The sequence below is a fragment of the Delphinus delphis genome, chromosome 3 (assembly GCF_949987515.2).
Source record: "Delphinus delphis chromosome 3, mDelDel1.2, whole genome shotgun sequence".
NCBI classification, from domain to species: Eukaryota; Metazoa; Chordata; class Mammalia; order Artiodactyla; family Delphinidae; genus Delphinus; species Delphinus delphis.
Window position 1 is genome coordinate 20,318,935 of NC_082685.1, and position 16,441 is coordinate 20,335,375.

General features: G+C 45.5%; 1 pseudogene; it reads left to right on the forward strand.

Moving 5' to 3' along the window:
- The window catches only part of LOC132423012 (glycine cleavage system H protein, mitochondrial-like), a 32,208-nt pseudogene that overhangs the window by 6,997 nt on the left and 8,770 nt on the right, over positions 1 to 16,441 (forward strand).

Here is a 16,441-nt window from a genome sequence, read left to right on the forward strand (position 1 = left end):
TTAGCAAACTGAGATCATGTTAGTTCATACTTAGGGCATGATGTTTCCTGGGGCACCTGGATGAATCAGAGCTTGACTGTCATTCAGGGCAGGGCTGGTTTGCTTTCAGTTAACCCTTACTTCTGGGGTGCAGTCCTTTGGAGCTGAATACAGTGTCAGGCTGGTTTGTCAGTCCCCCCCACCCCCTGGCCTTGGCAGGCCCTTGACTCTGATTTTTGTCTCTAGGCATGCAAGGCCACTAGAGGTGAGCTTGACCTCTCAGCCACTTCTTTCCAATTGGCAAAAGTTTCTGGGGGCAACCACAACATCAGGTATCAGGGTCACCTCTTTGGAATCCTGTCCTCTCTGGGACCTCAGCGTAGCAGTTCCTCAATATCTTGTTAGCTCTTTGATGCTTTTAAGAGTGAGTAAGTGAGTGTGTGGTGTGTGTGTGTGTGTGTGTGTGAATTCCCTGGCTGTCCAGTGGTTAGGATTACAGGCTTTCACTGCATGGAGCCCAGGTTCGATCCCTGGTCAGGGAACTAAGATCCTGCAAGCCGTGCTGCGGGGCCCTCCCAAAAAAAAAAAGTGTGTGTGTGTGTGTGTAAGAATTGTATGAGCATTTGCCCAGCTCCTTTAGCTGTCTTCAGCAGGAGGTTTTGTCCAAAATATCTAGACTGCCTTTACTGGAAGAAAGGTCCTGGTTTGCCTTTTTTTTTTGGCCGCGCTGCAGGGCTTGCAGGATCTTAGTTCCCCGACCAGGGATCGAAACCGGTCCCAGCAGTGAAAGCGCCGAGTCCTAACCACTGGACCACCTGGTTTGCCTTTTAAACTATTAAACTATCAGTGTGGAGGGTGGATCAGAAAGTACAAGAGTGGTTTTGGGGAGACAAGTCATGTTAATCCATGTGGAAGATGCTGTAAGCTTGGATGAGGGCATTGGAGGCAGAACTGGAAAGAGGACAGATTTTGAGAGCTACTCTGGATGTTGAGATGATGGGCTTGGTTTTTTGTTGTGTTTGGCATGAGTAACTGAATGTAATAGTCCCAGTCTCAGAAACAGGTGTCTGAGAGGAAGAACAATTTGGGAAGAGAAGATCAACAGTTTGGCTTTGGGTATGTATATTTGATGAGGCTTTGGGATGTCCAAGAGAGAATGTTCCATGGGCAGTTGCATATTTGGGTCTGGAGTTCAGGCAGTGATATATAACATTGTGAGTCTTCAGTAGGAAGGGGGCACTTTGACCCTGTGGTTTTCTTGAATGGAAATATTTTAATTAGAATTTTTGCCAACACTGATGATTTTTTCTTGGGTCAGTAAAGCATTTTTTGAATAAATTGCATTAAAGCAAATTATTTTGATGAAAAAATTTAAATACAGAACAGTCAAACGACTTCTTATTTTTTGCATTTAAAGTTTATTTTGCAAAAAATTATTTTCATGGTTATCACTGCTTTTCAATTTTTTATTCAATCTAATTTTAAAATAAAATCAATTTCTTCATCAATCAGTTAGCATTTCCTTTTGCGACTGTTATGTCTATCAAGTCCAATCTCCTGGATCAGGTTTTGCAGATCTAAGCTATGTCAAGAAGATTTGAATTTTTCCAACATTTTAGAGCCAATCATACATTTTGCCAATGCAGTTTCAGCTGTTGTCAGTTTTATTTGGTGGTGTTCGGTGGAAGGGTGATAGTTTGTCTCTGTTTCTTAGGGAATCCAGGAGAAATTTTTGAGGAGTTTTGTGATCAAGACAGAAATGGAGAGTGAGAGAATAGAATAGTTGAGGAATACCAGGACATGGGGAGAGAGGGAAGGAAGAGAGGAGAAAGGGCAGAGCGGGGCAGAAAGAGAGGGGGAGGGAGAAACGGAGGATTTGGGGAGACGGCAGAGCATGCAGGGTACAGCAGGACAGAATACCCTTGGGGTTTAAACAGACAGGGTAAAAAATTGCCCTGCTGTCGCCCTCTGTATATCACTGAAGCCCTGAGGTTCAGATTCTCTGGAGAGAGAACGGGGCTCAAGATCAAGGCTGGTGGGACTACCAGATGTGAAGGCAAGTCAAGGAGGATGAGGAGGAAACCTGGCTCGGACTCCCGCCTGCCCTCCGGCTCTGGCTGGGCCCAGGTGTGCACACACTGCCCTGCCCGTCATGCAGTCCGTCGGGAAGGTAGAGTGACAGGGAGCCCCGCTCAGCTGACCTAATGGGAAGACGCGTGGTGCGAGTGCTTTGCTGTGCTGAAGGGAGAGGCCCCTGCAAGGACGGAGTCCTGCTGTTCTTCCGCAACTCCAGGCGCCCCGGATCTCCTCACTGTTCATGAGCCCAGCCTGAGGGTCACCCTGCAGAGACTGGACTGGAGCAAGGAAGCAGGGGTGCAGGTGTCTGGGATTCTACCGGCTCTTTGATCCAGAATGGTGGGTCGGGTCTGGGTTCATAGGGCTGAGCCACCCTCACCAGGCCCCCCAGCCAGGTGCTGCTGCCCTGCCCTGAGCCACCTGGGACCTGTCTGTAAGGCAGCCAGGTTTAGCAAATGAAAACACAGAACTCCTAGGCAAATTGGAAATTCAGGTAAACAATGAGTTATTTTTTATACCACTTTTTAATACTAAAAAAAATAATCTGTCTGAAATTGAAATTTAACTGGTGGTTTCAGTGTTTTGTCTGGCAACCTTACACTCCTCCTGCAGTTCTCCCCTCCTTTCCATCCCCACCCCTGACTCAGGCCCACCTGAACTACTGCAGCCCCCTCGAATCCTCTGCAGCTGCTTCTACTCTGGCCCTCCCTGGGCCATTTTCCACACCAGTCACCAGTTTACTCACCCAACACACATCTCTGGTCTTGCCACCTAAAACCCTGCCCAGAGGCTGCAAACTCAAGACCCATAAACATGTTTGGTGGTGGTGGTGGTGTTTTCCATCATAACATTTCACTATAAAGACTGGATTTCTGGCTTCTCTTTTTTTTTTAAATGTGAAGCTATGGCAGCCCTGAGCCCAGATTTCCACCTTTGCCTCTATCACAGGGAGCCAAGAATGCCTCTCCCTTTCAGAAAGGCCCTAGTCTGCACTTCCCCTGCGTCTCGTGGGCCACATTCATTTCCTTAACCTGCCCTTGTTCCATCTGAGCTTTTGACCCCTGATCTGCTAAAGTCAGATTACCAAGCTTGACATTCAAGACCTTTCCAACTCAGAAGACATCTCTCTCCCACCTTCTTTCTTCCTCCATTCCTTTTCTTACCTTCTTCTCCTGGCCCATGGAACACTGGATGGCTCCTTAGCCTGTCCCTTCCTGGCCACACTGTGCCTGCACCTACTGACCCGTCTGCCTAACAGGTGATCCCCCTTCCTGTGGTCGCATCCTGGCCCGGGCAACAAGGACAGCCTCCCTGAGACGCCCTCTGTTACCTCCCCACTGAAAGGTGCTCTCTGCGTCTCTTCTCTGGCCATCCACAAAACCATTTATGTTCATTGCCAGCTTCTTTCTCAACACACATACACACGAATAGATCCCCATGGCTGAGCATCCACTCTGTAGATGCTGGGGAAACAAAAGGAAAATGACCTTTGCAAGCTCCCAGGTAGGTGTGGCAGAGCTCAATGGGCAGGGCTGAGAACAGATTCTCCTACAAAGAAAACATTCAGCTGCCTCTAACTTGGAAGAGGAATTTCCCAGACTGAGGAAACAACCAGGAAACTCAGGAAACCGAGCCTGAAGGGGTGTGGCCCACCTGGAGCCAGTGGGAGCGACTTCATGGGGAAGGGGGAAGGTGCTGGAAGCAGTGGAGCCGGATGTGAGCAGTCCCAAAAGCCAAGCTCAAGACTTGACTCTAGCATAAGTAATTGAAGACCAGTGGAGCTTTTAAAGCAAAGAAATTAGGTAATGAGTTACTAGAGTTACTAGAATGTAAAACCCATGAGGTGCAGGGATTCTGGTCTGATTTATTTTCAGAAGGCTGGTAACTACTGAATAAATATTTATGTAATATGTGAATGAGTGAATGAATGTGTTGCACGAAGGTCATTCTGGCAGCAGTGAGAGGACTGACAGGAATGGGAAGAGCCTGGGAAGGGAAGTCAGGAGGTGTGGGGAGTACCAGGTCCCAGGTGAGGGTCTGCATGGACAGGGGGAATGTGCAGAGAGCTGGTAGGGCCACCTCTAAGGTGACTTAACTGCCTTTACTCTGAGGGTTGGGCCTTCATCTTTGCAGCAACTCTGCATGGTGTCTGGCCCAGAGTAGCTGCTCAAGAACTATTTGTTGAACTTTCAACAAAAGAATGTTCTAGGTCTACTCAAAGACAGAGCCACGTGCTCTTGTCTCCAGCAGTATGGTGGCTGGTCTGGAATTTCCTCCTCCAGAAACGGGTCATTCTTACAACATTTCTTCCCAGTTTACTTAGAGCTTTTGCGGACATTGCTTCATTTGATCCTTATCACAGCCCTGAGAAGTGGGAACCATTAGCTCCATTTCACAGTTGCAGAGATAGAGGCCAGGAGAGGTTGTATGATTTCACCAGGGTAAAACGTGGGAGAGATGGAATTCAGACCCAGGTCTGCCAGTGTCCACATCCAGGCTTCTTTCATCATTTAGCTGGAAAGATGTGAGTAGCAAATGTGAAAAGGCACACCGCGGCCTGTGGATTCTGTGCCGAGCAGGTATTAATGGTCACAGCTTATGTTCACTGAACACTTCCTGAGTGCCCGGTACTGCTCCAAGCAGGTTGTAACAGGGAAGAACAAAATCTGACTCCACGTTGGATCTGTTTCTTTTACTTTGACCTTTGCTTTCTGTTACTTTTCTTCTGCCTATAGCTATAGGCATACATAATGGCCTGCCTCAGGGAACCCTGCCCCTCTGCCTGAATGTTAAACCAAAGTGCCTTTGTTCAGCTCACAGGGAAACACCCTGACCCTGCCCACCTGTGAATGGCTGCAGAAAAGAAGAACTTAACACATCCCCTCCCCCAGGCTGGCCAAAACCAGGAGATATTTTGCAAGACTTATGGCCTTTTTACTTTACTTCCTCACCTCCTCCCCACTCTGCTCTATAAAAGAAATTAGCATCCAGACCCCATAAGATGGTACTCTAGGACGCTAGTCTGCCATCTTCTTGGACACACAGTTTTCTGAATAAAGCCGCTATTCCTTGTCTCAACACCTCATCTCCCAACTTATTGGCCTGTCATGCGGCCAGCAGAGTGAGCTTGGACTCAGTAACAAGGTGACATGAGTCACCTCATTTATTCCTCAAACACCCTCTGAGTTTGGTTTGTCACTCTCTCCATATTACAGACGTGGTAAAGTATAAGGGATGGGGAAGGGCTGACACTGCCAGGGAAGGCCTTGGGAGGAGCCTGTGGGTGGGGGAGGAGGAAGGCATTCCTGGAGGGAGGCCTGGTTTGAGTAAAGGTGTGGAGAATTGGGCAAAAAAGTGTGGGGCTTCCATCAGAAGAGGGGCAGAGGCTAGGGGGGCATGTTAACCAAGGCCCTGGCCTGTCGGCTCTCTGGAGGAACCAGACCTGGCTGATTGAAGTCTGGCCACAGTAGGTCCTAGGGCGGGGACTGGGGTGATGGGCGTGCACTGGGCAGTGGTGAGGAGGAGGCAGGAGAGGGAGAGATGGCTGCTGGTCAGCATACTGCAGGCCTGGTCCAGGTAAGAGATGGTGAAGACCTGAAACAGCAGACATCAAGAGGGAGGGAAGAGGCTTTCCCAAGGAAGGATGGATGGGATAGGTCAGCAACCACCTCTGAGTGTCACATTCGGTTTTAGGTGACACATTTTTATCAATAGATGCCTGTAGACCAGAGATTACATACTGGTGTCCATAGGTTTGTTTTTTTTTTTTGCGGTATGTGGGCCTCTCACTGTTGTGGCCTCTCCCGTTGCGGAGCACAGGCTCCAGAGCGCAGGTTCAGCAGCCATGGCTCACGGGCCCAGCCGCTCCGCGGCATGTGGGATCTTCCCGGACTGGGGCACAAACCCATGTCCCCTGCATCGGCAGACGGACTCTCAACCACTGCGCCACCAGGAAAGCCCCATGCCTGCACAGTATTGACTCATATAGTGTTTTGTTTTAATTAATTACCAACTTAAAAAATCAGGACATTTCAAATACAAATCCAGATTTCCTGTTTCTACTGGAAAGTGAGAGAAATGGCAATAATGGGGCCCCACTTCTGCATGGTAACAACCGGCTTGTTTCCAGTAACTGAGGTACCAATTGTTTCCAGTAACCGAGGTACATACTCTCTTTGCTGCAGTCGCTGCCACTCTCTGTTGTGCTCCATCCACCTCACACACTGATGTCACTGGATTGGCCCCTGTAGGCACTGAGTTTGCAACACCTGATATGGATAAACTGTAGCATGTCTGGAGGAGGGGACAGATCAGTTAGTGACTTGAAACATGTTATACAAGACCAGCCAGAACAATGGGGGATATTTACCCTCTGGAGGTGTGATTGTAGCCTTCATGTTTAAAGGGCTAAGGTACAGGCGGAGGAGGCAGGTCTGTTCTGTGAAACCCCAGAAAAAACTTAGGACCAGTGAAAATGTGTGTGTGGGAAGCAATTTTCAGCTCAACCTAAGGCCGTTTTTCAGCATCATAACTGTTTCAAGATGTAACAGGTAATGTCAGGAAGTGGCCAACTCCCTGAGTGGAGGTGGAGCAATGTACAGGCTGAGCCTGGACAACCGTTTCGCCTCAGCCATTCAGAGGGTATCCAAGTGTTGCGTGTGTAGCTGAACTGCATGCCCTTGACGGTTTCTTCAGCCCTTCAGGGCTGGATTCTGTGCCCATAGACTGGATGCCCGGGTGAGGGAGAGGGAATAGCTAAACTGGCTCCTATGTAGCTGTCCTGGAAGCCTGAATGTGGCTGCTGCTGCTGCTGGGAGAAGCGGGGAATTTAGGCTGCAGCTGAGTGGCAGGAGGGGCAGGATAGTACATTTTCTGTGGTGCAGCATGAAAAGCTTTGGGTCAGACCATTTGGGTCTGTAAGAGGAGAGGCATGTTGGATGACCTCCAGGGACCCTGCCTGCTTAGGCCACCCGATGCCCTGATAGGAGTCTGGATGGCTAGGCCCTCTGTCCAAGAGGGACAGGGTAGGAGTCGGAGTAGTGGGTGTTGGGGGTTCCTGAAGGCAGCTGCTGTAAGCGTACTTCCTAAATGGGAAAGGGAGTTGTGATTTAAAATGATAAGTATATATTTGGTCTTCTTGTTTCTGGCACAGAGCTCCTAAAACCCTTGGAATTTCCTAAGTGACAAGAGAGATTTAAAGTGTCCTTTGTTATGTTAATGAGGTGACTTTTGGTCGCACCTAAAGATGAGGACTGTTTGCCTGGAGAATCAACCATGTGATTAGAGGATCGGAACTTTCAATCCCACCCCCTGACCTCTGGAGAGGGGAGAGGGGCTGGAGGTTTGGTCAGTTGCACTGGTCAGTGATTTAGTCCATCATTCCTTGGTAGTGAAGCCTCCATAAAAATCCAAAAGGATGGGATTTGGAGAGCTCTTGGGTTGGTCAACACCTGGAGATTGGGAAGAGTGGCGTGCTCGGAAAGGGTGTGGAAGCTCCGAGCTCCTTCCCCATACTTTGCGCTGTGCATCTCTTCCATCTGGCTGTACTGAGTTATATCCTTTTCTTTCTTTCTTTCTTTTTAATTTTTATTTTATTTTTTAATTTTTTATTTATTTTTGGCTGTGTTGGGTCTTCGTTGCACACAGGCTTTCTCTCGTTGCGGTGAGCGGGTGGGGGGGCTACTCTTCGTTGCGGTGTGCGGGCTCTAGGCGCACAGGCTTCAGTAGTTGTGGCTCGTGGGCTCTAGAGTGCAGGCTCAGCAGTTGTGGCACACAGGCTGAGTGGCTCCGAGGCATGTGGGATCTTCCCGGACCAGGGCTCGAACCCGTGTACCCTGCATTGGCAGGCAGATTCTTAACCACTGCACCACCAGGGAAGTCCGTTATATCCTTTTCTAATAAAGTGGTGATCTAGTAAATGTTTTTCTGAGTTCTGTGAGCCACTCTAGCAAATTAATTGAATCCAAGGAGAGGTTCTTGGGAATCTCTTGATATAGCCAGTTGGTCAGAAGTGAAACCAAATGCCCCCCAAATCAAGTTCCCCTGCTGAGTTTTGTTTTTGTTTTTTTTTGTTTTTTTGGGGGGGTACGCGGGCCTCTTACTGTTGTAGCCTCTCCCGTTGCAGAGCACAGGCTCCGGACGCGCAGGCTCAGCGGCCATGGCTCACGGGCCCAGCCGCTTCGCAGCATGTGGGATCTTCCTGGACCGGGGCATGAACCCATGTCCCCTGCATCGGCAGGTGGACTCTCAACCACTGCGCCACCAGGGAAGCCCCCCTGCTGAGTTTATGATTAAATTCTCTATCCAAAACTTTATTCCCATTCTTGTCTCACCCTTGTTTCCCTCGCGATTGAGGAGGATCAAAGAAATGGGGGGATCAAAACCAAGCAGGACCCTGCAGGGCCCTTCTGGATACAAAAGCCCCTCTTTGTCTCCTGTTTCTTATTTATGGAAAAAGGCTTTAGTCTCCTAGACCTTCCCTGAGTTCCAAAGAGGGGACTCAAACAGTTACTAATTAGGGAAGTGAGGGAATGCAGAAACAAAGGAAAAGCTGTCGAACAAGGAAAGTAAAGATAGCTAAAACAGTTCAGCCATAAAGCAGAGTCCTAGCTCCTCAAGGGATACACGTAACAATCTGACACATATCTTTGAGCTCTTCTGCAGAAACTAACACCCACCCCCACCACCCAGGTGGAGGATGGTGACCACATGCTGACCACAAGCACTACAACCCAGACTGGTTAGAACCAGAAGGTTGATGATTAAGATTACAGAAACATCACCCTATTACCTTACCATGAACCAGTCAGAAGAAAGTCCATGAGCTGCCACCCTCACCCCAAATACTGCCTTTAAAAACCCTTCCCTGGGGCATTCCCTAGCTGTCCAGTGGTTGGGACTCTGTGCTGTCACTGCCATGGGCCTGGGTGCAATCCCTGGTCAGGGAACTAAGATCCCACAAGCTGTGGTGGAAAAAAAAAAAAAAGAAAAAAAAAGAGATTTATTTGAGCCAAACTGAGGACTATAAACCAGAAGCCAGCCTCCCAGATTACTCTGAGAAACTGCTCCAGAGAAGCATGGTTTTCAGCACAGCTTTACTTCTTGGCAGAACAAAGAACATTAAACAAGTCAGGGATACATTTCTTGAAGGTTTCAAAAAAACCAGACCAGCACGTACACAGCAAGTCAGTATGGCCTTAGCACCTGGGAGGGGAGTCTTATCATGAAGGAGTACCAGCATTGGCGTCCCAGGAAGGGAGGCATTTAATCTTTATTTTTAACATGAACATTCTTTACTTCTGGTCAGTGTGCCCTTTTCTTTAATGATTAAAGCAGATGTACAATGTATGTTTGATAGGCCACAAACAGGTTATTCTAGTTAACATAAAATTCAAGTTAACTCATGTACAAGCCAGAATGACTTCCCCATACCTCAATATGTGAACATTTCTCTTATCAATTGGTTGGCGATGTGGGAGAAAAACCCACACGTTGGAACTGGGGTGCAGAATTGGAGGAGCATATACTTCCCTAAGTTCATCTTTTTGTTGCAGGAAGGGGGACCCCTTCCAGGGCCCTAGAGTGGGCTCTTGTCTAACACTTGGAAATGAATTGTCTGAGGAGACACATGTGCTGACAAAGCAAGAGACTTTATTGGAAAGGGGACCAGAGTAGAGAGCAACAGGGTAAGGGAACCCAGGAGAACTGCTCTGCCACGTTGCTCGCAGTCTCAGGTTTTATGGTCATGGGGTTAGTTTCCGAGTTCTCTCTGGCCAGTCATTCTGACTCAGGGTCCTTTCTGGTGGGGCATGCATCACTCAGCCAAGATGGATTCTAGCGAGAAGGATTCTGGGAGGTTGGTAGGACACATGGACTGGCATCTCCTCTCTCCTTTTGACCTTTCCCAAATTCTTCCAGTTGGTGGTAGCTCGTTAGTTCTGTGTTCCTTACCAGGACCTCCTGTTGTAAGATAACTCATGCAGGTGGTTACTGTCGGCCTGGCCAGGGCGGGCAGTTTCGGTTAGTGGTTCCCCCGACTCCCTGCTAAGAGACTTCATACTCAAGATACTTCTTGGGAATTGGGGCGGAGGTCTCTTTCTTCTGTGACTACTTCCTGCCGAGAGTGGAGATAGTCCTGCCTAGTAGAGTAGAAGTCTCTCTCCACCTGATCTAAATCGAGGTATTCTGTGTCCAAAACTGGCATTCACCCTTGTAATAACAGCAGTTTAGCCTGAGACTGTTGGACCCTGTTGGACATGAACCTTGTAAGCAGTTGAAATAGACAGGGGCCTAACAGGAGGCCTAACAGGATGGTCATTGCTGGGCCCAGAAAAGGGAGGCAAAATTTGGGGTGAGGGCTTCAGGGTATGTGAGTTTCTTCTGATTGGTTGGTGGTGAGGTAACAGAGTGGTGCTCCAGGAAGCTTGAATTCAGCCTTAAGTTACCATCCTCCACCTGGTGGGGGCCACAGCTCTGTGGAAGAGCTCAAAGATATTCTTATGCATACTCCTTGAAGAGGAACCAGGACCCTGCCACAAGGGTGCACCACCATTTGATTGCTCCTCCCCTGTTTCTGCATCCCCTCCCTTCCATGGTTAGCAACTGTTTGAATCTGCCCTTTGGAACTCAGGGAAGGTCAAAGAGGCTGAATGAAGCCTATATCCTACAAACAGGAAACAGGGGACACCGAAAGGATTTGTACTCCGGAGCCCCACAGAGTCCCACTCAGTTTCAATTCAGGGAACTAGATGACAACGGCTCTGGCCACTTTCTGCTAAAATGGGGCATAGTGCTGCCTCAATTTGGAGAATAGACACTGAATTGGAAATATTTCTCAGTTCTAAGTCCTGTATCTGAGTCTTGTATGATCAAAATCTCAATCCCTTGGCCTGCCATTTTGGTGTAACAGACCCTATTAAAAGTAGTTGGAGGAGTGACAACTAGAATTTTAATAGACAAAATAAATCTCATTCCCTGAGGAATTCAGAAGAATAAGTCTGAAACCCAGTCTGGAACCGCACACCTTGAGGAGACTTGTAGCCAGGTAGCCAGTTGTTTGCTTTTATCTAAGTAGGTTTAACTTCCAATGTGGTATTACTATATACATAACAGGAGCTATTGGCCACTACACGTCTCCTTTTCCTACTACCTGATCTAAAGCAATTTCATTTTCTGAAAATTTAACAGTTACAAGAGGATATCTTGAAACCATAAGGTTGCAGCTACCAGCTGCCAGCAGACATTGTTTTGAGAATGGCTGGTGGCATCCCAAGTCTGACACAGCTCAGAAAACTCAAGTTCTTAGCAATACGAGGACTTGTCTGAAATCACGTCCATAATGCCACCTAGTATTACCTTGGATGTCTGAACCACAGCTACTGCATTTTGACTTTCAATTGCATTTCTCTCCTTAATGGCCAAAGCAGATGTCACCATTAATGATTTTAGTGATTTTCTAGATATGAGAAGATGCAAGAATTTGGACTCATAAAGTCTTTTCCTGAAAGTATCTAACTATCTGAAGGCCTGTTCTGCCAGTTTTTCCAGAGCACAGAGTGCCTCATTCCTGATCTCCACCCTGAACTCCTTTCAGAGTGTGTTGAAGGTCAGTGGCTGCAGTGGCCATTGACCTAATCCTTGCAGAGGCAGATGGCAAGTGCCAATTTTCAGTTGGCAGGGCCCCTTCAGGGTCATAAATTTGACCATGGTTTAGGGGGCATTTCATGACCATTTCATCTCATGGTGCTAGGAATGTTCATTCCTAGGTCTGGCAAAGATTTTGCTGATAGGCCACTCAATGTGCTACTACTGGACTAGGCCTTATTAACAGTAGCCAAAAGTCTCTGGACCACCTGTCTTACTAGTCTCTTATGGTCCAGGAAAATATTCCCTCTTGTTGCTTCTTTCCATATCTAGAGTTACACTGTTACAATCATTGATCTCATATGGAACTATATATCATCATTTTATCAGAGGCTCAGTCACACATTTGGTAATTCAAGAAACAGCAATTTTGTAAAACAGGCAATATAAATATAGTACTGTTAGCAGTATTAGTAAGGTCATAAGCAAGAGTATAAGTCAATAACTTCCATTGGGTGCAGCCCAGTATATCCCAGGTCATCTGACTTAGTCTGTTCTGTACCAATCCTTATCTTTAAGGGAAGTTTTATATTGGTATTGTCCATGAGGCACCCAGCCCAATTTCCTAGTGTTACCAGGCTGGTTATCCCTAGTATGGTTTAATTGTCCCCAACCCAACCCCAACTCCCTTATTTGGCTCCCCAAATAAGGGAGCCTTTAAATTTAAATGACCATAGCCTGGTATTAACTTCCTGGTTGCAGATCATGGACCATTTGATCTTCAGCCAAAGACAGATTACTGAGTTAAGTTTCAAAAACAAACTTAGAGTGGCCTATTAATAATTCAATTTAACTTTGCAACAATATAACATAATAGCAAGGAATTATCTGAGAAGTGAGTCTTAGTGAATATAGACCTCAATAAACAGAATTAGAATTTGATATCCATTGAAATCTCTCTCTCTCTCTAAAATTACCCTCATTTTTGTCAAATATAGCCAAATTAAGATTAATTTGTTTCTAAAGTAAATCTGGTCCATCAACCACATAGGCTCTTCCACACTGACTGTGGTGTAATTTCTCAGGAGTCTCAGACTGAATTCCCCAAAAGGCCTCTCTGGGCCAGGAAATCCATGCCCAGAGTGCGTCATCAAATTTTGCCTTGGTGAATTTCTCGCTTTTAGAGGTCCCCAAAATATCAAGATTCTTACACCTGTTAGGAGGTGGCCTTCCTAATTTATCTGATAAAGCTGCTGGGAACCTAAAAGTTTCCAGTTTCTGGAGGGTACAGATAGAGAGCAAAGATAAATATTTCAATTCTGCTTACAAAGGTATAATTTACCAAATTACTGTAAGTCATAATTAGTTTGGAGGGAAGGGTTTTTCTTACAGCTGGAAAACACAGATTTAAACCAGTAATTTTTCAGATAGAAACCATAAAAATTATATCAGTATTCACCAGTTCACTCAGTCGTATGTAACTAATCCTTTCGTTAATAGTTTTATGAAGCCATCAGGTTTTTCCTTAGGATTCTTTAAAACTTACCCAGGGCTTCCCTGGTGGCACAGTGGTTGGGAATCTGCCTGCCAATGCAGGGTACACGGGTTCGAGCCCTGGTCCGGGAGGATCCCACATGCCGTGGAGCAACTAAGCCTGTGCGCCACAACTACTGAGCCTGCGCTCTAGAGCCCGCGAGCCACAACCACTGAAGCCCACGTGCCTAGAGCCTGTGCTCCACAACAAGAGATGCCACCGCAATGAGAAGCCCGCGCATGGCGAGGAAGAGTAGCCCCCGCTCGCAGCAACTAGGGAAAGCCCATGCGCAGCAGCAGAGACCCAATGCAGCCAAAAATAAATAAATAAAAAAAATATTAAAAAAACAAATCTTACCCAGTTCCCCAGTACAATCTGAGATTTATCAAAGTACAACAATAACTGTCTATAAATGACAGAAAGACTTAAAAAGTCATGGTTATTAAACATCTGATCACAATGTAATTGACAAAAGAAACTTACTGCTGTGACATGCAACATTTTAAAATAGCTAGAATTTTGACTGATAACATTTTACTAGTACATACTATATTTTTAAGAATTCCATGTAATTTCTAGAATACGTATATTAATAACATTTATCCATACAGTATTTTTTTTTTTTTTTTTGCCGTGCGCGGGCCTCTCACTGTTGTGGCCTCTCCCGTTGCGTTGCACGGGCTCCGGGCGCGCAGGCTCAGCGGCCATGGCTCACGGGACCAGCCGCTCCGCGGCATGTCGGATCTTCCCGGACCGGGGCCCGCCGCATCAGCAGGCGGACTCTCAACCACTGCGCCACCGGGGAACACGGGTTCGTGCCCCGGTGTTCTGCGCCACCAGGGAACACGGGTTCGTGCCCCGGTGTTCTGGATGGAGACGAGAATGGGGGACATTCTCGTCTCCATCCAGAAACAACCAGTTCTATGGCAGACTCACTTTCTTTTCCCTTATTAAAATGCAATTCCATCCCTCATACCTTCTTCACTGAAAACACACGTCCTACTTCCCTACTGTATACTGAAATGTTTCCTTTATTATTTTTATTAGCTTTAATTACCTGTTTAGAGTCTTCAACTCTTAAAAACCGTCATTTCTAGTGAAAACTAAGTAGTAAGCAATTATGTACTGTTTTTTACATTAGCATTCCGTAGATTGGTGAACATAAATACCAGTGATAATTTCTAGAAACATTTGCTTTCTTACAGAAAACATTTCAGGGTGGCACCAAACATATTAATTAGTAGTCCTAAATGCCTTTAGTTTTTCTGTTTAGTAATTGATGTCTCAGTATCTTATTTTACTTCGGAATGACCCAGTTATTCAACAAACTTTCATCATTTAACTTAATTTAATGTTACTCTAAAATTTTATGTTACCAAATATCTGGAGAGATCATTGTCAAGTAGGCATTCCAAAAACATAATTATTCCCATAGAGTTTACCTAAAAGTTCTTATCTCATTTACATTTACTTTCCTCAAAAGTTTTTTCTTGAGTTAACTTTTCTTGTTGACAGATTTGTAACAGATATAATAAGGTTTTATTTGACTTCTATTAAACCTAGTTACAATAAAGGTATTATACTTAATGCTGATGACCCTAAAGATGTGTCTATATTAATTAAATTAACAAACTTTATAAGTTTAATACCAGATATTAATTTAATACAGAATATTTCCCAGTTCATGTGAACCTGAAATTAATTCTGGCCAGTTAACTTCTATATTTTTGAGAATTTGTATAAGCACTTAACTTCCTTTAAGCCAATTAAGTAGAGCTCATTGAATTAATTTTGATAATACCGTCCAAAGGACATATATACAATGCACACAGACATATAGACAAATACCAGAGATCTCATAGCTTCATTTTCTAAACTTAGTCATGAATCAGGTATTAAAATATAAAACTCACTAGCTTATAAATAATAGTTGAAATAGGCAATATTTAAAAAGGCTTCTTACCATTTTTTTTTTTTTCCTCAGTCTCAGAAATTAAAGATGGTCTAGATAAGATAAGTGATCCTGAGAGCCCTGGTCTCAAGGCAGGGAGCGAGAAAAGCAAGTTCTCCTAGAAGGACTTATTCCCTCAGGGTCGGAATTCTGAAAAGACGTTTTATCAAGCTTGCCTTTTGTAACTGTATATGCAAGAAGAACCAGTTTTGGAATTTTGAAGAGTTTTACCTACACCAGTTTTCTCTGGAGTCTAAACAATATGGTGGCCACACAATGTTATAATAAAATATCATCTCTTTCTTAGTCGCTGGCTCATAGCTAAAATGTTTCCAGTTAGTCAGAATTTGCCCAAGAGGGATTCACAGTGGAACAGAACCAGAATTTCCCATTTCACAAGACAGGATGTGACTCATAACAAAGAAGAGGTCCCACCAGCATCGCCATTTGTTGCAGGAAGGGGCCTAGAGTGGCTCTTGTCTAACACTTGGAAATGAATTGTCTGAGGAGACACACGTGCTCACAAAGCAAGAGACTTTATTGGAAAGGGGACCAGAGTAGAGAGCAGCAGGGTATAAGGGAACCCAGGAGAACTGCTCTGCCACATTGCTCACAGTCTGGGTTTTATGGTAATGGGGTTAGTTTACAGGTTCTCTCTGGCCAATCATTCTGACTCAGGGTCCTTCCTGGTGGTGTGCGCATAGCTCAGCCAAGATGGATTCCAGCGAGAAGGATTCTGGGGGTTTGGTAGGACATATGGACTGGTGTCTCCTCTCTCCTTTTGACCTTTCCTGAATTCTTCCAGTTGGTGGTAACTTGTTAGTTTTGGGTTCCTTACCAGGACCTCCTGTTGTAAGATAACTCATGAAGTTGGTTACCATCGGGCCTGGCCAGGGCAGGTAGTTTGGGTCAGTGGCTCCCCTAACATTTTTATATAGTTTTAACTTCTGAATCATGAAAATGTTTTAGATATTCAAAAAGTAAAGTTAAACTGAAAAAGATTTAAAAAAAACAAACCTGAAACAATACGAATAAAAATTACACCCAATTATGTATCAAATGAATAACATAACCAACCACCACACACTTAAGCAACTTTGAAGCCAATAACAGGACATTTTCTAAGGCTAAAAAGAAGTGACAAGAAACTCTCACCTTTGCTTGGGAGGCTTGTTGAAGGAGTGATTTGGGGTGTATTTCTGAAAGGGTTCTGTGTGTGTGCAGGATACATGTATTATCTTGTGATTTTAAAGGAGTGTTATTTGCTTGAGCTCTCTGGGACTGTTTATAGCAAAGCAAACATTTTAATAGGTAGATAC